This window comes from Cherax quadricarinatus, chromosome 90, assembly GCF_038502225.1.
Source record: "Cherax quadricarinatus isolate ZL_2023a chromosome 90, ASM3850222v1, whole genome shotgun sequence".
Lineage (NCBI taxonomy): Eukaryota > Metazoa > Arthropoda > Malacostraca > Decapoda > Parastacidae > Cherax > Cherax quadricarinatus.
The window spans coordinates 377501-405000 of record NC_091381.1 but is presented as its reverse complement, the minus strand read 5'-3'; the positions used below and the strand labels follow the sequence as shown (position 1 = coordinate 405000).

The 27500-nt window shown below is 41.0% G+C and overlaps 1 protein-coding gene across 21 annotated transcripts in view; it reads right to left on the bottom strand.

Moving 5' to 3' along the window:
- Cda5 (Chitin deacetylase-like 5) overlaps positions 1 to 27500 on the bottom strand; it is a 339947-nt gene that overhangs the window by 145193 nt on the left and 167254 nt on the right. The gene's annotated exons all lie outside the window — the stretch shown is intronic.

Sequence of the window (27500 nt, the reverse complement as noted above, 5' to 3'; positions counted from 1 at the left end):
CTGTGCTTCCTGACACACTGTTATATACTCTTCACAAAGCCCTGGTCTGTGCTTCCTGACACACTGTTATATACTCTTCACAAAGCCCTGGTCTGTGCTCCCTGACACACTGTTATACACACTTCACAAAGCCCTGGTCTGTGCTTCATGACACACTGTTATACACACTTCACAAAGCCCTGGTCTGTGCTTCATGACACACTGTTATATACACTTCAAAAAGCCCTGGTCTGTGCTTCATGACACACTGTTATATACTCTTCACAAAGCCCTGGTCTGTGCTCCCTGACACACTGTTATACACACTTCACAAAGCCCTGGTCTGTGCTTCATGACACACTGTTATACACACTTCACAAAGCCCTGGTCTGTGCTTCATGACACACTGTTATACACACTTCACAAAGCCCTGGTCTGTGCTTCATGACACACTGTTATACACACTTCACAAATCGCTGGTTTGTACCTATAAATAATGTGATTCTTTTTTATATGCCAAACTTGAATCAGTGTCACCTTGAAATCTCAGTTGCTCATGTAATAACCAACTATCCAGTCCAAACATTTGCAACATAAAGACACCATCGTAACTTTTTAACACCGTTTCGCTCAAGTAATTTATTAGGATATTGACTGTATAAAGCTCTCGCTGAGGGGAAGCGCTGTCTTAATATCTAATTTGCGCCTTTGTCATTGCCTCAGAAACCAAGACAAAGCCATTTCCCTGCACTTAAAAATTAGGAGACGGGTCCAGGAGCTAAGATTATCCCCTTAAGCACAACTAGGTAATTTAGCACCTAAAACACCGTTCTCCGGAGTAGCTCGAGTACATGTTTTTTTGTTATGTTCAGAAACTTTCGTTTGGTTAGGAGGGGAAAAGAAGTTGTTTATGTGACCTTTCAACAGGTTTCTGGCCTCTCATCGTGGGTGTGAGACCCAGAGCGACGGAAATGAGCAAGCTTTTGTTGTCCCCGGAGGTAGTGTCTGATAGTTCCTCTCTACCAGTAGTGGTGTGTACTCACCTAGTTGTGGTTGTAGGGGTCGAATCATAGTTCTTGGCCCCACCTCTTCGCTTGTCGCTACTAGGGCCACCTTCAACATGAGCTTTATCGAACTTCTTCTTAAAGCTGTGTATGGATCCTGCCTCCACTATATCACTCTCCAGAGACTTCCACTTCCTGACAACTCTATGACTGAAGAAATACTTCCTAGCATCCCTGTGACTCATCTGAGTTTTCATCTTCCAGCTGTGACCCCATTGTTGCTGTGTCCCATCTCAAACATTGTGTCCCAATACACCTTGTCATATCTTCTCAGCATTTTATACCTCTCCTCGTAGGGCATACCCTTAGCTCCGAGACTAGTCTTGATGCAAACCTTTGCACTTTCTCTAATTTCTTGACGTGTTTTGTTATTTGTGGGTTCTATACTGGTGCTGCATACTCCAATATGAGCCTGACGTACACAGTGTACAATGTCTTGAAAGACTTCTTACTTATATGTCGAAACGCTTTTCTTAGGCTTGAGAGATGCCCATATGTTGCAGCAGTTATTTGGTTGATGTGAGCCTCAGATGTGCTCGATATGATGCTTACTCCAAGATCCTTTTCCTTAAGTGAGTTATGCAGCATATGGTCTCCGTCTGCGGTCTTCTTTGTCCTTCCGCAAACTTCATGACTTTGCACTTCCTGGGAGCCATTTGACGGACCAGACTTGCAGCCTCTCCAGATCTCCTTGTGGGCTTTAATGATTCTCGTCCACTTGTGTGCTTCTGATTAGCTTCACATCGTCTGCAAACAGGGACCACTCTGAATCTCTTCCTTCTGTCATGTCATTCACATATACTAGAAACAGCACCGGACCCAGGACTAACCCTTGTGTAACCCCACTCGGCACTTACACCTACTCTGATACCTCGTCATGTACCAACACATGTTGTTTCATTCCTGTCAGGAATTCTCTGATCCACTACAGTACTCTCCCTTCTATTCCCGCATGCTCCTCTAGTTTTTCAACCAGTGTCTTGTGCGGTAATGTATCGAAAGCCTTCTTACAGTCCAAGAAGATGCAGGTACCCATCCCTCTCTTTCCTATCTTACTTCTGCTATCTTACCGTAGAACTCCAGTAGGTGTGTACTCATTTAGTTGTGGCTGCAGGGGTAGAATCACAGCTGCTGGTGGCCCCACCTTTACACTGTGTGTGTGTGTGTGTGTGTGTGTGTGTGTGTGTGTGTGTGTGTGTGTGTGTGTGTGTGTGTGTGTGTGTGTGTGTGTGTGTGTTGTTTGTAGCAATAAGAAAGAACAAGAAGGCACAATACCATGACTGGAACAATCCACAAATAACCCGTGCATAGGAGAGAGGAGCTTACAACGTTTCAATCCTACTTGGGTCATTTACAAAGTCTAAGTCGGTCCGAAACGTCATCGTAAACTCCTCTCTCCTATGTGTGGGTTATGTGTGAATGAGCCATAAGAAGAGTACATTAAAATCTAGAAGTAAACTTTTCTTCAAACACCTCTTCAGTTACATTCCTTACACAAGACAAGAATGGAAAGGTCGCACTGGAATACTTATATTTTTACCTTTTGAAATTGTGACAGAACAAACTAGAGAAAATAATGTGCGTGGCTTCGTTCTAATTAATAGAGATCCTAATAAATAATTGTAAAGGATAATGTAACTGCTCATTGTCGAGGAGGCGACGTTGTTTTGTGATTAAGGTCACGGGTGAAAGTTGGGCAGATGATGGTCCTATAGCGGAGCATGGCAGCAGCGACCACTGGGTAGAATCCGTTGTCTGAATGTCGTTATGGCAGACCAGGGCAGCAGTGACCACTGGTTTACCTGTGCTGTAGTTAGTGGTATGAGTGTCATAGGCTCTTCCAAAGTTCCCAAACGACTTTGCCTTCATTAATCCCTTCCCTCTCCTACTCCTTCATCCATGTGTCCCTAAGAACAAAATAGCAAGTTACTTTAAATTTATGTATCTTGTTTCTTTAGTAAGGCCTCATTTATATTATGCTGCTTAGGTCTTGTTCTCCGTTTTATAGAATGTACTTAAATATACCTGATAACATACAGAGAAAGATGATGATTGACTGAGAGCACTGAATCTGTACTCTTTGGGAAATCGTAGAATAAGGAAAGATGTGAATGAAGCGTTTAAATAGAAGACAGGGATAAATAAATGGGGTAAATATAACGTGCAAAAAATGTTTTACGAGCGATGGGTTTAAGTTGGAAATAACAGTTAAAAAGAGATATAGGAAAGCATTGGTTAGGTAGTAGAGTTGTGGATGAGTGGAACAAACTTTCGACTAGCGCCTTTGAAGTGAAAACCTTAAGTGGCCTTAAAAAAAGGTTACAAAAGTCTATGAGTGGGTATAGGTGGGTGTGAGTTGGAGTTGCCAAGCATGTGCCAGTAGACCGGCTGCAGTACTTCTTATTTCTCATTTTCTTATGTCTAACAGATAGTGACGAGGAGGGGATTAAGGAGTGGAAGAATGAGAGGAAAAGAAAGTGAGGAAAGTGTTTGTGAGAGGAGAATGAAAGGAAAGGAGGAGGAAGAGGAGAATGTATACAGTATTGTCCTTTTTTGGGTGTGACATTAGAGCCCCTAGAGTTGAACTGGTGGTAGCAAGATAATAATGATACTAATATAATATATATATATATATATATATATATATATATATATATATATATATATATATATATATATATATATATATATATATATATATATATATATATATATATATATATATATATAGCAAAAGCCTTTGACAAGTGCGATCATGGCGTAGTAGTGCACAAAATACGTGCTAAAGGAATAACTGGCAAAGTGTGGGAAATGGAACTTCAACTTTCTAACCAATCGAGCACAAAGAGTAGTGGTCAACAGAGTTAAATCGGAAGCTGTCATAATGAAAAGCTCTGCTCCACAAGGCACAGTACTCGCCCCCATCTGTTCATCCTCATATCAGACATAGACAGAGATGTAACCCACAGCATCTTGTCATCCTTTGCAGACGATACTAGGATTTGCATGAGACTGTCATCTATTGAGGACACGGTTAACCTCCAGGAAGATATAATAACTAGAACTGAGTATACTGCAGACTCTGATCATACAATAGAGCGGAAAAATAATATGAGGGACCTGGGAGTGGTAATGTCTGAGGATCTCATTTTCAAGGATCACAACAGTGCCACAATCAAAACTACAAAGAAAATGATAGGGTGGATAAAGAGAGCGTTCAAAACAAGAGATGCCAAGCCAATGATGAGGAAGGAAGAAGGAGATTGGAACAGTGAAATTTGATAAATGGTGGATAAAGATGGAACGAGAACGTGAGGCAGAGGAGGAGGAGGAGGAGGAAGAAGAACTTGTGAAAGTATAGGATGAAGAAAAAGAAGAGGAGAGGCAAGGTAATCAAAGGCTTTAAAATGTGAGCGAGGAGCGGAGAGTGAGAATGGTGGAGAGGCTTGCGACAGCAATAACAAGCAAGGAAGTGAAAGAGATGTAGAGAGGAGGAAAGACAAAGAGCGTATAATAAATAAATGCTGTAAACAGATAAATAACGAGAGGATGTGGAAGACTTTAAAGAAAATAGAGGACAGATAAACAGATGCGATCTTATCATAGCAAAAACCACAAGGAGAAGATTGACCTCTGACCCAGCATGACCTGAGGTCACCATACAAGACTTCCCTTCATACAGTGCATACAGCATTCCTTACGACCAAGCATACCCTGAGGTCATCGCACCAGCTTCCATGTATAAAATATACCTCGGGTCACTGGAGATTGACCTCTGAGCCTGGATAATCTAAGGTCATCATTATTTATCTCTCAGGTCACAAACTTGATGTTAGGTCATGTCTTTTCATTATTTTCTTTGGAGCAAACATGACAATATATGGCTAAATAATATTTATACAAATATATTAACATAAAAAATATAAAAATTATATATGTTATTGCGGAGGTTGAGTCTCAGCTCCTGGCCCTGCCTAACACACTGCTCACTACTGGGTTTACTCTTGACATCGCGAGGTCAAGTATACCTCATTGTAAATATGACGAGATGGGGTGACGGGGTGGGGGTGACGAGGTGGGGTGACGGGGGTGACAAGGTAGGGGTGACGAAGTGGGGGTGAGGAGTGACGGGGTGGGGTGACGAGACTTAAGAAATCGTAATGACACGATTGCAAATAAACCATACCCCCGGCCGGGATTGAACCCGCGGTCATAGAGTCTCAAAACTCCAGCCCGTCGCGCTAGCCACTAGACCAGCTAGCCACAATAAGATTCATCCAACTAGGTATATTTCTACACCATAGGAAAGTTAGCACAGGCACCTCTGTGACCACAAATGCAAGTTTTTACAGACGAATCTCCAGCTAGCGTGGCCGTGACGAACTCTAGCTCAAGTCCCTTCACTGCCGTCAACATGACTTAAGAAATCGTAATGACACGATTGCAAATAAACCATGTTGACGGCAGTGAAGGGACTTGAGCTAGAGTTCGTCACGGCCACGCTAGCTGGAGATTCGTCTGTAAAAACTTGCATTTGTGGTCACAGAGGTGCCTGTGCTAACTTTCCTATGGTGTAGAAATATACCTAGTTGGATGAATCTTATTGTGGCTAGCTGGTCTAGTGGCTAGCGCGACGGGCTGGAGTTTTGAGACTCTATGACCGCGGGTTCAATCCCGGCCGGGGGTATGGTTTTTTTGGGGTGACGAGGTAGGGGTGACGAGATGAGGAGTGACGAGGTGGGGGTCAGGGGTGGGGGTATGGACGCAACTTTCTCCTGACTCATCACAGGTTGTTGATCAACTTACTATATACTAGACCTGTATTTATGTACAAGTATTAATGTACAGGTATTAATGTACAGGTATAATGTACCGGTATTAATGTACAGGTATTAATGTACGGGTATTAATGTACAGGTATTAATGTACAGGTATAATGTACAGGTAATAATGTACAAGTATTGTCAATATATTTGCGGGTGTGTTAGTTACTCAGTGTCAAAGAAATTGTAGATGAATGGTTCAGAGAACCGACATGTTGATAAAATAGACACATGTGCAACTCTTGGGTATCTTTATTGAGGAAACGTTTCGCCACACAGTGGCTTCATCAGTCCATACGTAGGAGAAACTTGAAGAACAGGAGGAGAATGAGGTAATCAGTCCCTCAACCTTGAGTCGATGTGTTCAGTCCATCAATCTTGAATAGAATACGGCATATCAGCGGAGAAGCAGCTTATAAACCGTATGGCAGGAGAGGTGCAGCAGTCATAGGTCGTGTCACATTTGATGGACTGAACACATCGACTCAAGGTTGAGGGACTGATTACCTCATTCTCCTCCTGTTCTTCAAGTTTCTCCTACGTATGGACTGATGAAGCCACTGTGTGGCGAAACGTTTCCTCAATAAAGATACCCAAGAGTTGCACATGTGTCTATTTTGTCAAAGAAATTGTCGATAGACACTTGGCTTGTTATATGTGTTGTGTGAATGTTTAGTTGTACTGACCGAGCTGTTTCTGCAAGGGTCGATCCTTACCTCCAGACCAGGCTTCCTAACCTACAATCGTCAATTAGTATTTTTCGTGGCCTTTTGAGACGTATTATACCAATTTTTGAAAACTATATGTAGAAATTTTGTCCGATGTTCCATCATGTAGATCATTCCACTCGCTGACCACCAAAGCAAACTGAACCAGCATCTCTAAACATCCCAATGGCTGATCGATTTTTTTTTTATTCTTATCACCCCCCACTTATGTGCCTCGCTTTCCAATCTATCTCTGTCTGCCCTTTCAAATCTGCTAAGAATCCTGTATGTAGTATTCATGTCTTCCCTGGTTCTTCTCTTTTATTAAGTTCTGTTTCTTGTGTCTATTCTCATACCTCAGTCAGTTAGCTAGAGGACTAGTCTTATTGTAAACCTAAGAATCTTCTTGATGAATATGCTAGACTAGGTGTGTGTTCCATGCTAGAGCTGCATGCATGATGCCAGCCCTCATATATGTTAAGGTCAGTGAAGGCAGCTTCAAGATTCAGTAACCTCGCATTAGTTGCCAATGTCATGAAGTTGAAATTAACATCTGGTGGTAAATTCTGTGTGATGTTTCTCCTAGTCGTTTCTCCCTGAATGATAATTGTTGTTACTAACTTTCTCAGACTTTACTCCGTCTAGGAACTTTTCTTCCCATCCCCAGGATACGTGACCTTACCCTTGGTTGAGTTACACTCTACAAACCACTTGACCTCCCCTGCAGCTTGGCCATGTCGTCTTGTATAATTTCTCTATCTTGTTCCATTTTTATTACCTTCACGTTATTGGCAAATAGCGATACTTTAGGCCATTCCTGACCTGCTTTAATTTTTTAGTGCTGATGCGTTTATCTTAATGGAAACTTGCCTTGAAGTGTTGTTGTTCAAATTTGAATATGCGAGTTTTATTGATCAAACTGTATTCTGTGAAATAATTGATGAATGTCTCCTTTGATCAAAAATCATCAGTGTTTGGGTTATCCTGGATTAAATCTAAAACTTATTTAATAATTCATTCTTTTTTACTTACATACATACGTATTTTAATCTTAAACGCTGGTAAATCGTGCTTAGAGAGAAGTTTGTATTTATCTTGGTCAATCTTGATCCCAATTTGTTTTTTTTATATAAGTAATTGGCAAAATTGAATTACCGATTATCATGAAATAATTTCTGAGTGTCTTACCTAATGGACTACACCATTCAACGCTGATAGCTTGATAAATTATATTTTGAGGCTTCAAACTTCTAGTACTAGGGTATTTTAAGATATTTTTCCCTCTAGGTCTAGGATAACAAGAGAGTTGCTGTTTGGTTAGGCTATAAAGCTGGTGTTTCTTACTTGAAGGTCTGAATAAGATTAGCTAAGTATATGTTCTAACAGGCTATTTTTACTGATAAAATTGGCGTCAGTGTAATAAATTATATATATGCCAAATTTGATTCCCTTCAGATCTTCATCTCTATTACTTAACTGTATTATCAACTTATGCCGCACTCTCCACTAATCTTCCCTGAATTGACGTACAGGGACCTGGGGTTGCGCAGTACGTGGAAACCTTTCTCGGATCGTGCAGCGACCGAAATGCACGTAGTACTTAAAATGTTGTCGCATGATGGGCATTGCAGCACCTCTGCGATGCTCTCCTGGGATACAATGTAGAAAGTTGGGTGACTAGGCTCAGCTGACTGTTTATTGCTGGGGACTTGCTCTGCCAGCAGCTGTAGGTGGCACTGATAATCGTATCCCCCAACCATACACTACTCTCTCTCTCTCTCACTACCTTCTCTTTAAAACACACATTTGTTCATGTTTCACTGGTGTTGCTTGCAGTATGCATGAGTTATTCATAACAAGGTCCAGTTATCCATCATCAGGAAACGTATCCATGAACAGGTCTCGTTATCCATCACCCGGTCCCGTTGTACATCACTAGGCGCTATTATCCATCATCAAGGATTGTTATCTATCACCAGATGGCGTTATCCATCATTAAGCTCCAGTCATCAATCATTAAGCTCTGTGTTTACTAACCGGGCTCAAAACTTTTCTTGCTCACTTTTCGCGATACAAACCAGGTGAGCGTTCTTGATTTTATCTGAACGAGATCTCAAGGGGCGTACCTTGATGCTGATGAAGATCTCTTGACCCTCTAAAACAGAACTTCCTTCCTATCCTGCCACTTCTCAGGTGCTGTTGGTTTCTTACAAATGCAGCGCTTCTTTATGAATATAATTAAAGTAATTCTGAATGAGAATGAAGTTATTTGTTCTCTGAGCCAAGGATCTTGCCATCTCACTGTTACGAAGTTGTAACATTCCTCTCGTTCTCGTTTTCTTAGCCTTTTGGGGACACAGTTATGCTTCTGGGGACTCACTTAAGGTTTTATTGTGCATTCAATCTCCCACAAAATTACTGAAGACGTCCCCGAACTCTTGGAAAATATGCACCTTACCTGACCGACTCTTAAGACAACTGTAAACAGTGTTTGTGGATGTTGTGTTAACATTTTCCTTGTTAGGCAAGTTAAGTGTCCAATGAGGGAAGAAGGTGAACTTAATTAGCAAAACTGCCATTGAGGGATTGATGGGGTACTGAGGTACTAAGAAAGCAACTGATAAGGACCTACCTCAAATTACTGGAGACATGAAAACCGCCAGATAAACAAACTGCAGATGTAAAAATCGTCAAGGGTAGAAATGTAGATGGTAAAAAATACTAAGACAGTTGAAATGAATTCGTAGGGACAAGTTGAATATTTCTTACAGCATACGAACAATGATCAGCTTTAGAGCAACAGTAAGACATATACAGTACTGGAGGTCAGTCTCACACAGGAATTCAGAAGTAGAAACAACGAAACTCAACAAGGCTAAAAGTAATCCATGCTAGAATAATACTGTGGAAAATTTGCAACAATGAGAAGAAACTGCAGCTCTGTTGGAACTAAATGATGTAGCTACTGAGCTCACAGTGTAATGTTCATTGCAGTATTAAAGTTTCTCAGTTCAGGCTGACAGATTGCATTACTTAGTTTAAGAAATCCTTCCTGTGTGATGGAATATAACAGAACTAGCTTTCGTTTCCACTAACAATCATATAGAGTATGGTAATAACACACTGCTAATGTAATAAATTTTATGTTAAGAACCTACCCAAATCCTGGACAACAACATTAGTTACCTTTAAACAGTCAGGTGGACACGAGGCAGCTGCGTCAAACACTTACCTGAAACAAAGATATATATAGATGTAAGTGATAATAAAAATGGAATCATCTATTACAGAAGTATGATAATGATAACCTAAACACAAAGAGAAATTACAAATGTTTGAATTACTTTTGTCAATTAGTCCAAAATCACTGAAGTTGATTTCTAGGAATTATCCCTGTGGCTATATGTTATTTGTAAAGTTTACTGTCATTTATTGTCAGCCTTCGGGATAACACACACACACACACACACACACACACACACACACACACACACACACACACACACACACACACAAACGGTCAGCGACGAGGCGGGACCAGGAGCTGTGAATCGATCCCTGTAACCACAGATAGGTGAGTACACACACACACCAAACACTCATATATATATATATACACACAGACACACGCACACACACTCCAAACACTCATATACATATACGAGGCCTGGTCTCAGACCGAGCCGTGTGAGCGCTGACCCCCGAAACCCTCTCCAGGTATACTCCAGGTATGCACACACACACACACACACGCACAATCCAAAAATGCTGTATCCTCTAACTTTCAGATACTCAGCAGCACGATTCTTTCTCCTCACTTTTGAAGTGAGCATTCATTTTATATTTTAAATTTGCACTTAGCACTGAGCTTACACGTACGATAGTCATGACTAGCACAAATACCTCAGCCTCCTGGTGATCACTACAGTTCATGCTGCTTGCAGAATCCCGCATGACCACATGTTGAAAGCCATCATGCAAATGTGGAGACTTTATAACAGTTAAGGTTCGTGAGTGTGGTGGGTGGGCCAATGTGCGTGTGCGTGTGTGTATTTTGGGGAGGGTAGAAGGGGAGGGTTGGAATATAAGGCGCAGTCAAAACTATGTATCGCTACTTGATTGTCTTAAAGCTAGTAATTATCAATAACAGATTCGTATTTTATGCATCATTATTCTCTATCTAATAATCACCGATTATTAGATAGATTTCTCCTCTGTCGTTCTCTTGCTGTTTCATTATCTTAGAATCGTGTTAAAACTATTAACCTAAATTTCAGATAATGTTAAAACTTTCCAAAATATCGTACACAATACTAAAAAAATGAATGAATACCTAAATATTTTAACATTCTGATTTCTATATATTTAACATAACTTTACAAGACTCTGAAAGTGTAGCTTCCTGGAACTGAGTCATCCTTCCACTTCCTTATAAACCACTATTGTATTACCTCAAACTCCTCAGGCACTTTATAACCCCTACTATTTTACCTCTTCCCCCACGAATATAGTAACAGTAAACTGAACTCTAAATATTATAAATATTATTTTATTTCGATTTACCTTCGAAATCGTCATTCAGAATAATGGATGAGTGACAACGAACGACTGACACTTAGACTAATGAAGAATCACTTGCACGAGTTTACTGTTATATCAACAATGTATTCACCGAGAGGTGTTGCTGTTTAATTAATTTTATGTATTATATGATTTTCTGCTGGGCGTTCAAATCTGTAATTAAAATATTTAGTTATTTTTTAACATTAAGTGAACCATATAAAATTTTCACTATGTAATTAATGTTCAGGGTTTTTAAAGAAAATTTTGGATCACTTCTTTTTTTTTATTGAAATTCCCATTCAAAGGTCTTGATATTTTATGTGAGGCGCTAAACACATGCGGGTCCTTCCGCACGAGTAGTAGTTGAGGCTCGATCCTTCATGCGTTTATTACGAGACTATAATGCTACTTCAGTAGCCAAGAAGATAAACCAAACCAAAAAATAACCCATCATAACCAAATCTAACTTAACCTAACCTAACCTAACTTAACCTAACCATACGAAACCTAACCTTACTTAATCAAACCTATCCTAACCTAGCTAACCTAACATAGCATTACCTTACCAAAAATAACCGAGAAAAGCATAGATGCAATGTTTACTGAAACTCATTCGTGTATTAATGTACTCACAGTAATTTAAATAAAACATCTTGGCCTAATTTGAGAACAGGTTATCGGTGGAGTTTTTTATCATATGAACGAGGCCTTATATCACTGTTTTGATTTTGCAAGTACTTGTCTACTTTGTCTTCTTCTTCTTCTTTTCTTGTTCTTCTTTTTGTTCTTCTTGTTCTTGTTCTTCTTTTGATATTACTTTTGCCACTACAACATTAACATTACTACTACCACTACAACACTAACATTATTACTACCACTACAACACTAACATTACTACTACCACTACAACACTAACATTACTACTACCACTACAACACTAACATTATTACTACCACTACAACACTAACATTACTACTACCACTACACTAACATTATTACTACCACTACAACACTGACATTACTACTATTACTACCACAACATTATCATTACTACTACCACAACTCTGACATTACCATGAAGGGCTCTTGCTCCAAGGAACTCAAGTTGCTTTTCCTCTCGTGTAATCAATCCATGATTACTTCCCATTGTCTAACCCCTATTTAACCCCTCACTAAGTGAGGCTGCATCAAAATCTCTCATATATCGTTATTTATTCAATTACTGTCGTGTCTGAATAACAATGCTTTAATATATAATATTATTATTCAAGTACACAACAACAATCATTTATTTCAATAACCTAGCATGCAAAACAACAATCATTCACATCAACAATCAGACAAAAAAACAAAAGAACAATCATTCATATCAACAGACAGCAAAATCAGCCATCATTCAGGAAAGGTGGTGGAGTAGCGATGTATGTCAGAGACAATTTAAATTGTTGTGTTAGACAAGATATTAAATTAGAAGCGTCAGCCACTGAATCTGTTTGGTTACAGCTTCTCGAGGGCCGAGAAAAACTAATTTTGGGTGTGATTTACAGGGCCCCAAATCTTGATAGGGAGTGCAGTAAACTTCTATGGGACGAAATTCGTAAGGCATCTACATACGACAATGTTGTGCTAATGGGAGATTTCAACTATAGACAGATTGACTGGAGCAATTTGACAGGAAATTTAGAGTCGGGTGACTTTCTTGATACGATCCAGGATTGTTTTTTAAAACAGTTTGTGACAGAGCCAACTAGGGGAAATAACCTCCTTGACTTGGTTCTTGCCAGTAGGGAAACACTAATTAATAATCTTGAGGTTAATGATGAGCTTGGGGAGAGTGATCACAAATCACTCAGTTTTAATATATCATGGAATTCCCCTAATAATGGCAATCAAGTCTCCGTCCCTGACTTTCGCTTGGCTGATTTCATAGGACTGAAAAATTACTTAGGTGGGCTGAACTGGAATGACCTGACTAAGGGTCAGGTAGGTGGTGATGGTTGCCGATATGATGCTTTCCAGGGCATAGTTCTAGCTGCTCAGTCAAATTATGTTCCAAATAGGGAAATCAGATCAAACAAAAATGATCCTAAATGGATGAACAATAGATTAAAATATCTGATTGGTCAAAAGAGAGGCATATATAGGCAAATCAAAAGAGGAGAGGGGCAATTAAGAAATAGATATATTCAGTTAAAGAGAGAAATAAAAAAGGGAATTAGAAAAGCAAAAAGAGATTATGAGGTTAAAGTTGCAAAAGAATCGAAGACTAACCCAAAAGGATTCTTTCAGGTATACAGAAGTAAGATCAGGGACAAGATAGGCCCACTCAAAAGTTCCTCGGGTCAGCTCACTGACAGTGATAAGGAAATGTGTAGAATTTTTAACACATACTTCCTCTCAGTTTTTACACAGGAGGATACCAGCGATATTCCAGTAATGATAAATTATGTAGAACAGGACGATAATAAACTGTGCACTATTAGGGTCACAAGTGACATGGTCCTTAGGCAAATAGATAAATTAAACCCTAACAAATCCCCAGGCCCTGATGAACTGTATGCAAGGGTTCTAAAGGAATGTAAAGAGGAGCTTAGCACACCTTTGGCTAATCTTTTCAACATATCACTACAAACTGGCATGGTGCCAGATAAGTGGAAAATGGCAAATGTGATACCTATTTTCAAAACAGGTGACAGGTCCTTAGCTTCGAACTATAGACCAATAAGCCTAACCTCCATAGTGGGAAAATTTATGGAATCAATAATTGCCGAGGCAGTTCGTAGCCATCTTGAAAAGCATAAATTAATCAACGAATCTCAGCATGGTTTTACAAAGGGGCGTTCCTGCCTTACGAATTTATTAACTTTTTTCACTAAGGTATTTGAGGAGGTAGATCATGGTAATGAATATGATATTGTGTATATGGACTTCAGTAAGGCTTTTGACAGGGTCCCACATCAGAGACTATTGAGGAAAATTAAAGCACATGGAATAGGAGGAGAAATTTTTTCCTGGATAGAGGCATGGTTGACAAATAGGCAGCAGAGAGTTTGCATAAATGGGGAGAAACCAGAGTGGGGAAGCGTCACGAGCGGTGTTCCACAGGGGTCAGTGTTGGGCCCCCTGCTGTTCACAATCTACATAAACGACATAGATTAGGGCATAAAGAGCGACATCGGCAAGTTTGCCGATGACACCAAAATAGGCCGTCGAATTCATTCTGACGAGGACATTCGAGCACTCCAGGAAGATTTGAATAGACTGATGCAGTGGTCGGAGAAGTGGCAGATGCAGTTTAATATAGACAAATGCAAAGTTCTAAATGTTGGACAGGACAATAGCCATGCCACATATAAACTAAATAATGCAGATCTTAATATTACGGATTGCGAAAAAGATTTAGGAGTTCTGGTTAGCAGTAATCTGAAACCAAGACAACAGTGCATAAGTGTTCGCAATAAAGCTAATAGAATCCTTGGCTTCATATCAAGAAGCATAAATAATAGGAGTCCTCAGGTTGTTCTTCAACTCTATACATCCTTGGTTAGGCCTCATTTAGATTATGCTGCACAGTTTTGGTCACCGTATTACAGAATGGATATAAATTCTCTGGAAAATGTACAAAGGAGGATGACAAAGATGATCCCATGTATCAGAAACCTTCCCTATGAGGATAGACTAAGGGCCCTGAATCTGCACTCTCTAGAAAGACGTAGAATTAGGGGGGATATGATTGAGGTGTATAAATGGAAGACAGGAATAAATAAAGGGGATGTAAATAGTGTGCTGAAAATATCTAGCCTAGACAGGACTCGCAGCAATGGTTTTAAGTTGGAAAAATTCAGATTCAGGAAGGATATAGGAAAGTACTGGTTTGGTAATAGAGTTGTGGATGAGTGGAACAAACTCCCAAGTACCGTTATAGAGGCCAGAACGTTGTGTAGCTTTAAAAATAGGTTGGATAAATACATGAGTAGATGTGGGTGGGTGTGAGTTAGACCTGATAGCTTGTGCTAACAGGTCGGTTGCCGTGTTCCTCCCTTAAGTCAATGTGACCTGACCTGACTAGGTTGGGTGCATTGGCTTAAGCCGGTAGGAGACTTGGACCTGCCTCGCATGGGCCAGTAGGCCTTCTGCAGTGTTCCTTCGTTCTTATGTTCTTATGTTCTTATTCATGTTAACAATCAGATGACAATAAAAAACATTCATACCAACAATCTAACAGTAAAAAAGAATCATTCACATAAACAATAAGATAACAATCACTGACATTAACAATACGTGAAGAAAACAACAATTATTTAGATAAACAGACAACAAAAACAGCTATAATTCACACTAACAATACGATAACAAAAACAACAGCCATTCACATCAACAGATAACAGAAGCAACTAACATTCACATCAACAGATAACAGAAGTAACTAACATTCACAGCAACAGATAACAGAAGCAACTAACATTCACATCAACAATCAGATAACAAAAATAACAACCATTCACACAACAATCTGACAACAAAAGCAACGACCATTCACACCACCACCACCAACAACAACAACTGCTGACGTGCAGGGCAGGAAGTGCCTGGTTTTGTCACACGACTGGACAAGTTTCCTTTGCAACAACTTGTGATGTAGTCCAGCTGGGCTTGTGAGGTCTCTGGGGAGACCTAATTTAACCAATTATATGGTCACACCTTGCCTTGGCAAACGTCTGTAGCCACGCCCACGTCTGAGGTCTTTTGTTCTTGACGCCTCAGACCTAGGCGTCAGGTCGTACACGTGGTTGTGGAGGGTGCTTGGACCACCATAAAAGCCCAAGGAAGAGCATGATCAGGAGATTCGAGCGGAGCTGCTGATGGGGTGCAGAGCTCCTGAGCAGAGATTCGAGCGGAGCTGCTGCTGGGGTGCAGGGCTCGGGAGAAGGCTGCTGAAGTCTCTGGAGGAGACTGTTGGAGGCATTGGGCAGAGTACTGGCTTGGCGCAGTACTTGTGCTGTGTAGGTCTTGGGACCTGTGGCTTAGTTCCTGTAGTGAACTGTCCTCTGTGCTATATTGTAAGTTACATTCATTTTGGTCAAGTTGATTGTGTTCCCTGTCTCACTGCTTATGTGTACCACCCCATTTATCTAAACCACAATAATGTTCTGTTCCCAAATATATTATGGTACAAAGACTTAATAATAAACTGTGTTTGAGTAGAATAGTAATATTCACTGTCCACCGTTATTTATTCTTTTTTTCTTATATTTTATTATGTTTATATGAGTGAAGAATGGGCGAGGCATATGTTAGTGAGTAGTGTAGAGTTAATGAGAGTGTTGTGGTGGTCACCACTGACCTGTCATTACCTACCTACCTCCGCTAATCATCTCACTCCTACCACCTCGCCTGCCTCTCCCCTGCCTACATAATCCCTTACTCCCATATTCCCCACTTATATCCTATTCAATCATTACCCCCCTACATGACAAACTTACCGCTCTATGCAGAGCTTTATCAAGTCATATCAAGCTCGACAGAGAATTATATAAAGTCTGATATGGTGCGAAATGTGTTTCAAACACACGTTGTTCTGCAACATGTGGATTTTGTTCACTATGCTCAACACATGTGTTTATATAATGCTTCCATATTATGCACTTACACTTCCATATGTGTAATACATTTTCTCTTCGCCTCATAGCAATTTCGTGCTGGAAAATTAAGTACGTGCTGGACGTCGTCACGCTGAGAGTAACTACATATGCTTCGTGATCAACAAGACACCATTCATTTTGCAACACAGTGATCACAACCCGGAAAGGCTCTTCCCAGTGCCTCGACCGGGGCATTGTGAAGAGCGTTTCCGGGTTGTGTATGTGGTTGAGAGGAATGGTGGCAGACACTAGATCTGACCGCTGATAACAGTGATTGACGCTCTTTGTTAAAGCGATAAGGAGGAGATTTACAGTGATTCTTTCGTCTTTCCACATTGAGAGAGAGAGAGAGAGAGAGAGAGAGAGAGAGAGAGAGAGAGAGAGAGAGAGAGAGAGAGAGAGAGAGAGAGAGAGAGAGAGAGAGAGAGAGAGAGAGAGAGAGAGAGAGAGACTGACATCGAGAGATACAGAGACAACTAAAACGCCTCATACAACTTGTATTAAAAAACGTTTCAGGAAGATAAAAGTTAGTTATTTAGAAATCAAACTTTGCATTCCGAACACCTGGAGGGCATTCCGGGGATCAGCGCCCCCGCGGCCCGGTGCATGACCAGACCTCCCGGTGGATCAGGGCCTGATCAACGAGACTGTTACTGCTGGCCGCACGCAATCCAACGTACGAACCACAGCCCGGCTGATCCGGCACCGTCTTTAGGTATCTGTCCAGCTCCCTCTTGAAGACAACCAGGGGTCTTCCCATAATGCCCCTTATTGCTGGTGGGAGGCTGTTGAACAGTCTTGGGCCCCGGACACTTATTGCGTTTTCTCTTAATGTACCAGTGACGCCCCTACTTTTCACTGGGGGTATGTTGCATCGCCTGCCAAGTCTTTTGCTTTCGTGTGGAGTGATTTCTGTGTGCATATTAGGGACCAGTCCCTCCAGAATCTTCCAGGTATAGATTATGATATCTCTCTCGCCTGTGCTCCACTGAGTACAAGTAAAGTGCTTACAGGCGTTCCCAATAGTTAAGGTGTTTGATGGAACTTATACGTGCAGTAAAGGTTCTCTGCACATTCTCTAGATCTGCAATTTCACTGCCTTGAATGGGGATGTTAATGTACAGCAGTATTCCAGCCTAGAGAGAACAAGTGATTTAAAAAGGATCATCACTGGCTTAGCATCTCTTGTCTTGAATGTTCTCATTATCCATCCTATCAGTTTCCTCGCAGATGTGATAGTGGCATTATTGTGGTCCTTGAAGGTGAGGTCTTCTGACATTACCACTCCCAGGTCCTTCACATTACTTTTCCGCTCTATTGTGTGATTAGAGTTTGTAGTATACTCAGTCCTAGTTATTATTTCCTCCAGTTTTCCATAACGGAGTAGTTGGAATTTGTCTTCATTGAACATCATATTGTTCTCTATTGTCCATTGGTAAACTTGGTTTATATCTTCTTGGAGCTTTGCCGTGTCCTCAATGGATGACACTCTCATGCAGATCCTATTATCGTCTGCAAAGGATGATACAGTGCTGTGGTTTACATCTCTGTCTATGTCTGATATGAGAATAAGGAACAGGATAGGTGCGAGTACTGTGCCTTGTGGGACAGAGCTCTTCACTATGGCAGCATCTGATTTAACTCTGTTTACCACTACTCTTTGTGTGCGATTGGTTAGAAAGTTGAAGATTCATCTGCCTATTTTGCCAGTTATCCCTTTAGCACGCATTTTGTGTGCTATTACACCACAGTCGCACTTGTCAAAGGCTTTTGCAAAATCTGTGCATACTACATCTGCATTCTGTTTGTTTTCCAGTGCATCTAGGACCATATCAGTGGTCTAGCAGTTGTGAAAGGCAGGAGAGACCTGCTCTAAAACCATGTTGCCCTGGGTTCTGCAGTTTTTGGGAGTCCAGGTGGTTTGCTATCCTGCTTCTTAGAACTCTTTCAAAGATTTTATGATATGGGGCGTTAAAGCTATTGGTCTGTAGCTCTTAGCTACTGCTTTGCTGCCACCTTTATGGAGTGGGGCTATATCTGTTGTTTTTAGTGGCTGTGGAATCTCGTCTGTCTCTAAGCTCCTCCCCCATAGCATACTTAAAGCCCGTGAGAGGGGTTTCTTGCAGTTCTTAATGAACACCGAGTTCCACGAGTCTGGGCCTGGGGCTGAGTGCATGGGCATGTCGTCGATGGCTTTCTCAAAGTTTAGTGGAGTTAGGGTTATATCGTAAATTTAGCATAGATTGGCAGGGTTTTGAGGGTCATTCATGAAAAATTGTTTGGATTGTCTATCTTTAGACTGGTTAATGGCTCGCTGAACATAGAGTCATATTTCGATTTCAGTATCTTACTCATTTCTTTGTTGTCTGTGTAGGATCCGTCTTGTCTGAGCAGGGGCCCTATACTAGAAGTGGTTTTTGCCTTGTTTTTGGCATATGAAAAGAAATATTTCGAATTTCTTTCAATTTCACTAATCGCTTTTAGCTCCTCTTGTCTCTCCTGGATCCTGTGTGAGTCCTTTAACTCTAGCTCAGTATTTTCCACTTCCTTGGTTAGCACTTCCTTCCGTGTATCAGATAATCTGGCATTCTTGAGGAGCTCAGTGATTCTTCGTCTTCTCCTATAGAGGGAGCGTCTCTCTCAAGTTTACTTTTCTTTTTTCTTACAGTAATATACCTTGAACATACCTCAGCTGCCAGGAGGTTGATATTTTTAAGGCATTAGTTAGGGTCCATGCAATTTAAGATATCCTCCCAGCATGTTTCATTTAGGGCATAGTTTACCTGCTCCCAGATGATGTTCTTGTTGTTGAAGTTGAATTTGGTAAAGATACCCCTCATAGCTGATAAATACCTAAAATAATTGCTTTTTCCAGATTGCAAGATTTCCTTACACATGACTAAAATATTCTGAACATTCACTTGGGTTTTTATTTAAGCCAATAAATAGTAGTGTTTATAAACTTACATTATTTTTTAACAATTATGTATATTTAAACCCACCATGGAAGCTAATACCAAGTCAATCCTTGAACCATGAGCTACTAGACTGCAACATGTTGACAGGTCTCTGAGGAAGTTGGGATCACAGACCACTGGGTTCATGGTTTCAAACTCCTTATGGCAGCTAGAACCATGAACCCCCTCCCCCCCTTCCTTGTATCATGGGAAGCGAAGTCTTTACATTATGTCATGATGAAGAATTAGACACATGTGCAACATTTGGGTATGTTTATTTATAGACGTTTCTCCATCCATTGGCTTTATCAATACAAATTCAATGACATAAGGAAAAAGATGTAGAACTAAATACAGAAGACGAGGTAATCAGTCCCTCAATCGGACAGTACTTTTGGGACCACCAGATCGTGGATCTTGGGGACACCAGATCGTGGATCTTGGGACCACCAGATCGTGGATCTTGGGGCCACCAGATCGTGGATCTTGGGACCACCAGATGGTGGATCTTGGGACCACCAGATGGTGGATCTTGGGGCCACCAGATGGTGGATCTTGGGACCACCAGATCGTGGATCTTGTGGCCACCAGATCGTGGATCTTGGGGCCACCAGATCGTGGATCTTGGGGCCACCAGATCGTGGATCTTGGGGCCACCAGATCGTGGATCTTGGGGCCACCAGATAATTACATCAGCTGTTCCAGAACTGCAAGACTGCCTTTACTGTGCCTACGACACTCGAGACTTCAAAGGCACGAGATGTACAGTGTTTCTATGCACGTCTCATTCTGCCTTGCGCCAGAGAGTCGTAAGCTATGTCGCCAACCTTGAGACTTCTACGTAGCGTCATGTTGTCACTGGGTTTCTCAGTACAGAGGAACTGAAACAAAAGAAAAAAAGAGGGAGAGAGACAGACAAACAGAGAGAGAGACACGGAGAGAGAGACGGACTGACAGACAGAGAAGGAGGGAGGATGAAATGATCATATTTTATTCATTTCTCAAGTCGAGTTTTATTATCCAGTGACAAAACTTTCAATTTTTCTGTGCTGGAGTCACTGCTTGAGTCAGTCACGATATCCAGCATAAATTGTGTTAAATATTTTACTTCATGTAGCTAAAGTCAGTACTTGTGTCAAGAACGATGTCTTGCATACTTTAGTGTTTTCCATAATAAGCAGAGGTAAATGTCATCTCCAGCACTGTGTTTCACTTGTGCTCGTGACTTTGTTACTCGGACTTATGAATTCATTTATTATCCGGGTAATTGTAATCGCTGGTTATTGATGCTTCGCTGTCTTATTCTCCCTTCACTTTTTGCACTTATTCAAGAGTAATAATTCACATGGTTTAGTTATACATTGTTTCTTCCATTTTTCGTTGTGTATAGAGAAATTATTGGTTTACCATACGTGGTGTTTGTTTCCTATGTCTGGTGCTTGCTTCCTTTTCCTCGTGTTTGTTCACCTTAGCTCGTGTTTGTTCACCTATTCCTCTTCTCGTCCTCGTCCTCGTCGTCATCCTCCTCCTCCTCCTCCTCCTCCACCTCCTCCTCCTCCTCCTCCTCCTCCTCCTCTTCCTACTCTTCCTCCTGCGACTTTTCATACATCTAGCGGGCCATGGATAATGATGGCCATGGGCTGTGTATGGTCTTCATTATCCTGCACCAGATATGTTGAAGTTGTCTTTGTAAGTAATACTGTTGTAACGGAGGTTAAGGTTTGTCAAACCTTTTTTCATTCGTTTATGATTTCACTGCCTCCTCTTACACCGTCCTGGATCAATAACAGTACCAGTACCTCTTGTGGGTCACTGTCTCTTCTTCCACCGTCCTGGATCAATAACAGTACCAGTACCTCTTGTGGGTCACTGTCTCTTCTTCCACCGTCCTGGATCAATAACAGAACCAGAACCTCTTGTGGAGTCACTTCTTCCACTTCCACCGTCCTCGATCAATAACAGTATCAATACCACTCGTGGACTCACCACCTACTCTTCCACCGTCCTGGATCAGTACCAGTACCACTCGTGGACTCACTGCCTACTCTTCCACCGTCCTGGATCAGTACCAGTACCACTCGTGGACTCATTGCCTACTCTTCCACCGTCTTGTAAGAGAGAACTTCACCAGGATCACCTCCAGTGTTACCCAGAGGTAGCACAAGGTTGAGTGTAGCACCAGTGTACATGGCTCTAGTTAGACCTTGCACACACGAGTGTCTGCCTCGTTGTCGCGCTAATCAAGATAATAGTGTGTGGAAAACACAATGTTTCCTTGGCTAAAAGGATCTGTCACCTTTAAACCTGTGTTGAAGCCGGTGTGTGTGTGTGTGTGTGTGTGTGTGTGTGTGTGTGTGTGTGTGTGTGTGTGTGTGTGTGTGTGTGTGTGTGTGTGTGTGTGTGTGTGTGTGTGTGTGTGTATGTACTCACCTAATTCACCTAATTGTACTCACCTAATTGTGGTTGCAGGGGTCGGGACTCAGCTCCTGGCCCCGCCTCTTCACTGAACGATACTAGGTCCTCTCTCTCCCTGCTCCATGAGCTTTATCATACCTCGTCTTAAAGCTATGTATGGTGTGTGTGTGTGTGTGTGTGTGTGTGTGTGTGTGTGTGTGTGTGTGTGTGTGTGTGTGTGTGTGTGTGTGTGTGTGTATGTGTATGTACTCACCTAATTGTGGTTGCAGGGGTTCGGGACTCAGCTCCTGGCCCCGCCTCTTCACTGAACGATACTAGGTCCTCTCTCTCCCTGCTCCATGAGCTTTATCATACCTCGTCCTAAAGCTATGTATGGTGTGTGTGTGTGTGTGTGTGTGTGTGTGTGTGTGTGTATGTGTATATATGTGAGCGTGCGTGCTGTATCTTTTTTCTGAAACGTTCAAAGTGTGTAACATTAGGTAACATTAGGTAACATTAGGTAACATTAGGTAACATTAGGTAACATGTCAAGAAAATAAGACGACTGTCGTGGCTGGTGTTACTTAACAAGTCGTGCACTCAAACCCACAATCAGACAACAGAAATAAAAGACAGTAAAATAAAAACAGAATCATTTTCGTTTCTTTCCGAGTCTCTCTGTTTTTGTTTTTAGTCATTCAAGTGGTACTGTGCAGCGCTTGTCTAAATGTTGCTTTTCTTCCTCCAGGTTACTCGTTTATACGTTGAAATTGTCTCATTAATCTGCTTGAAATGTTCGGTGTTGTACTCTAAGGCAATTCAACTCTCTGTTACATAGTACAATACTTTCCGGTTCAGGTTTCCTAGCGATAACAGGAGAAAGCCTCTTTAGATAAGATTCAAACTGTCAACACTGGAGAGTCTAGGGGCGATTTATCAATATTTTTCATTAAAATCTTCAAGTATTTTCTTCGTAAAATATCTTCACCTTGCTTCGTTTGCACTGCATTAATCCTTAATGACAAATGTATCTTCTAATAGTGAGGTTATTATAGTAGTTTAGGCCGAATATGTTCAAATTTGTTAATATAAAAAATAACATTGCTGTGGAACCTGGAATCAATAGATTGCAAGAATAACTGAAGCATGTTTCTTCTAGCTGACTTCAGATTTAGAGTACTAGTTTATATGTTCAACAAAAGGATCATGTTGTTATTGGTCTACGTAGATCAAAATTTGCTAATTTGATTAAATCGTATATTCATTTATGTTCAATACCTGAAAAATTTCTCTTTAGGTGAAAATTTGTCAACATATTCACATAATTAAAATGAAATGTACCACAAAATTCATTGGAATTACTGGAGAATGCTTCTACAGTTAGCTTCAGACTCTCAGCACTAGCGTATGTTATAGGAAATTTTAAAATTTGAGTTAGCTTTGTAGGCGCCTGGAGAACTGGGTAGTATAGAGAGTTCGATCCTTAGAAAGAAAATGTAGGTTTTGGCTCCTGAGCCTCCCACCGGCACTTCCCCTAAGGGCCTTGAAGATGCTGATCCCTAATTCCTGTACCTCTTTAGAAGGGTTGACCTATAGCTAATAGGCCTCTTGGAGCTTAATTACAGCACCTCTTCCTTCTCCTCTTGAGATATTGAAAGGTTGAACTACTAAGCTTCATGTGTAACTTCAGGAAGAGGAGACTGCGGTTATGGGATGGGGGATGGATACCTACCTTGGATTATGTAGCACCGTAATACAAATATTTATTTAAGTAATTTTTGTATGAGAGAGTACATGTGTGTTATGTATTTCGTGTGTGAGAGAGAACAGGTATTAAATGGATTATGGGAAACAACTGGAATGCTTCACGTTAAACACAAACACACGCAGCAGAAATAAAAAAAATATTTATAAAATTAAAAATTAAATATTTACAAATTGTTGATTTTGTCATAGAAAGTCGGCTGTTACATGTACGCAGTTCATTAACAACAACTGTTTGAGAAATCTAATAAGAAAATTTTCTCGTTAATTTTAGATATTTAAACACTTACATATATGTGGTAGTAGTGAGCACCGGTTCTTAAAGATGATTTTGCTGCTCAGTGGTAGTCAGTACGACTGACTGTCAACAGAATACATTTACGTTCGATTCCCGTGCTAGGATAGACGCATGGGCGCTGACGGCGCCTTCCGGGTGGAAAAATATTACATAAGATGCAAAACAACCACAGGGAGAGTTGAATGATCGTTCTAGGTCTTTCGTGTTTCAAACACTACATCAGGAGCTTTCAGTGTTGTAGCAATGATTAAGAGGTCCAAGGAGGTTTTGTGTGCGAGGGGCTTGGACTTCCAGCAAGCGTGCACGAGAGTATTTGAAAGGAGTGAATGGAGACAAATGGTTTTTAATACTTGACGTGCTGTTGGAGTGTGAGCAAAGTAACATTTATGAAGGGATTCAGGGAAACTGGCAGTCCGGACTTGAGTCCTGGAGATGGGAAGTACAGTGCCTGCACTCTGAAGGACGGGTGTTAATGTTGCAGTTTTATAACTGTAGTGTAAAGCATCCCTCTGGCAAGACAGTGATGGAGTGAATGATGAAAGTTTTTCTTTTTCGGGCCACCCTGCCTTGGTGGGAATCGGCCAGTGTATATATATATATATATATATATATATATATATATATATATATATATATATATATATATATATATATATATATATATATATATATATATATATATATATATATATATATATATATATATATATATATATATATATATATATATATATATTTATATATATATATTATTGTAACCACGAACGAGTGGTATTGAATCAATAACAACACTGCGACTAGCCGAGGATTCGAACCCATGTCGTTTTGGCCGCCCCATGGTGAGCGAAAAACCACACATGACGTTCTAACCTAGAGGACCACGCAATCCTGTATGTATGTATGTATGTATGTATGTATGTATGTATGTATGTATGTCCTTCTTTTACAAACAATAATTCATTAACTTTCTAACCAAGAACTAAATGTTCGCACTCCATTTATTCACGCATGTGGAGACCGGAAGCAGTGAAGGCCCTTGAAGGGGCTTGGAACATTGGTGGCAGTGGGTCGGCAGGCGGGGTAGGGGAGGTATTGTTACGAGGAGGAGGCAAAGGGACGGGGAAGTGGGTGGAGGGCTGGAGAAAGACCGTGGGCGCCGGTGGAGCAGGGAAAAAGAGGTGTAATGAAATAAATAAGCATATGGAATTGCTATGAGCTCCAGTACTTAAGACTAACACTGGTTGCTGTTGCTCACAAACATATAGGCAACTGCTCGATAATCAAGCAGTTAGTCTATTACGCAGGCAGGCAGGCAGGCAGGCAGCCAAGCAGATAACCAGCTGGACAGCTAGTTGCCAGCAGACAGGTAGAAAGCCAGCCAGCCAGAATTGATGAAGCAGCCAGCAAGACATTCAACCCGGCCCAGAGCCACCTGCTGAGTGAAACTTGCAGGTGTGTGCTGTACCACACCTGCAGGCATTTGTTACCAAGTATTGCGACTCCTGAATGGGTCACAATGTATATAATGTATATTACCTGTTCATATAATTTTATATTGCTGATATTTGCGATATTAGCTAAATCGTAAATATATTGCTTTATATTATTATTTGACTTAGTTATATTATTAGGTAGGATTTACACCTTAATCAGTGTTCATTGCTCGAGAGTGTTACGTAGCTGACGGCATTGTCTAACTACTGTAACTACTGCCCCGCTTGTTTCGCTGCCAGCTTCTCTCTAGTTGCTGGGCAGCAGCAGTCCACGGAGAGTCACGTGACCAGGGTGGCGTGATCACACCTCACTTGGGTGAGAGGACTGCCTTGCCTCGAGCTAGCTAGCTCTCTGGTTGACGATGATTCCAACAACACCTCCCTCTCCAGCTCTCCCTTGCTGGTCCTTGTTGGAACATCGTCTCTGTCGCTCTCTCTTGTTGTTAGTTCTGTGTAACTGTTAACAGAGCATAGCCTAGACTTAGTGATTTTCGACGTTTTACTGAGGTTGTGTGTCACACTGACACTATGAGAAACTCAGGTCCTGAGCTGTAGCTTCTAACTTAATTTGTACTGATATCTGTGTACCGTCACAGTCGGGGATTTTCTTATGTTGAACTTAGATTCAGTAGTATGGGAGTTTTGTGACTTTTGTGGAGGATCTGCTGATGGTCCCTACTTAGGGTTGTTATTTTATCTCCTTGTTCCTGCTTCTTTGCTGCTTCTGCTGCTTGTTATATTGCTATTCGGCGAATCGGTCGTTTTACTGTTCAAGCAAGCTGTTCTGATTGCCAGGTTGGTCAAGAAGTTAGTTTATGTGAGGACTTTTAGCCAGTCACTGGTTAAGTCTAGTAGAGTCTTGAGACATAGCGAACTACTTAGAGCACTTACACACTTACACACATACTCACTTGTATATATTAGTATTATGTTCTTAAATACTGACAATGTACTTTTAAGTACCGTCTGGCACAATACTACTGTACACGAGGGAAGTGTAGGAACTTGTATCCTATAATACTATATTAAATTGATTACTTTGATTTACTTTGATATTGTCCACCTAGACAACTTTATTAATAAACTTCTTAAATATTAATTTCTTTAGTTGGTAGCCTACCAGTTGTAATCCTGAAGCACTATTAAATCTTACTATTAAATTCTAATGGATAATTGGACCAGGATACTGACTACTTGTTACAAAACCCAGTAACAGGCTGGATGCTAGAAGGGCAGTCCTTTCTAGTATTCACTGAAGATCTCTATCATTATTAGATATCGTTTATTTTGTAACACCAAGGTATACACAGGCATCAACACCAACACCTGCAGGCAGTTATTACCAAGTTATACACAGGCATCCACACTCACACCTGCAGGCAGTTACCAAGGTACACACAGGCATCAACACTCACACCTGAAGGCAGTTGCTACCAAGATACACACAGACCAGCTTAAGAGTAGGCTATTATAGTGTCTAACCCGGGCTCCGACTGTGATCTGAGCTACAGGTCACTTTTAAATGAATATTGCCTCTTCTTGAGAGAGAGAGAGAGAGAGAGAGAGAGAGAGAGAGAGAGAGATAACTAGTTCCTCACACCTTCCAGTTGCCTTGCTTATAATCATCAGTGGTATGTGGTACCGCTGGAGAAACTCGTTGCATCCTGGTTTATTATGCAAATTAGCGTCTACTCTGGCAGACTCTTAGTAAGATTGTTTGGACAAGATGGAGGCTGAGTTCGAACCTCGAGACACCAGGGGCAGACGCAGTCATAGGCTACTCTAAGCCATACTTAACTACAAACGAGCCTTTATC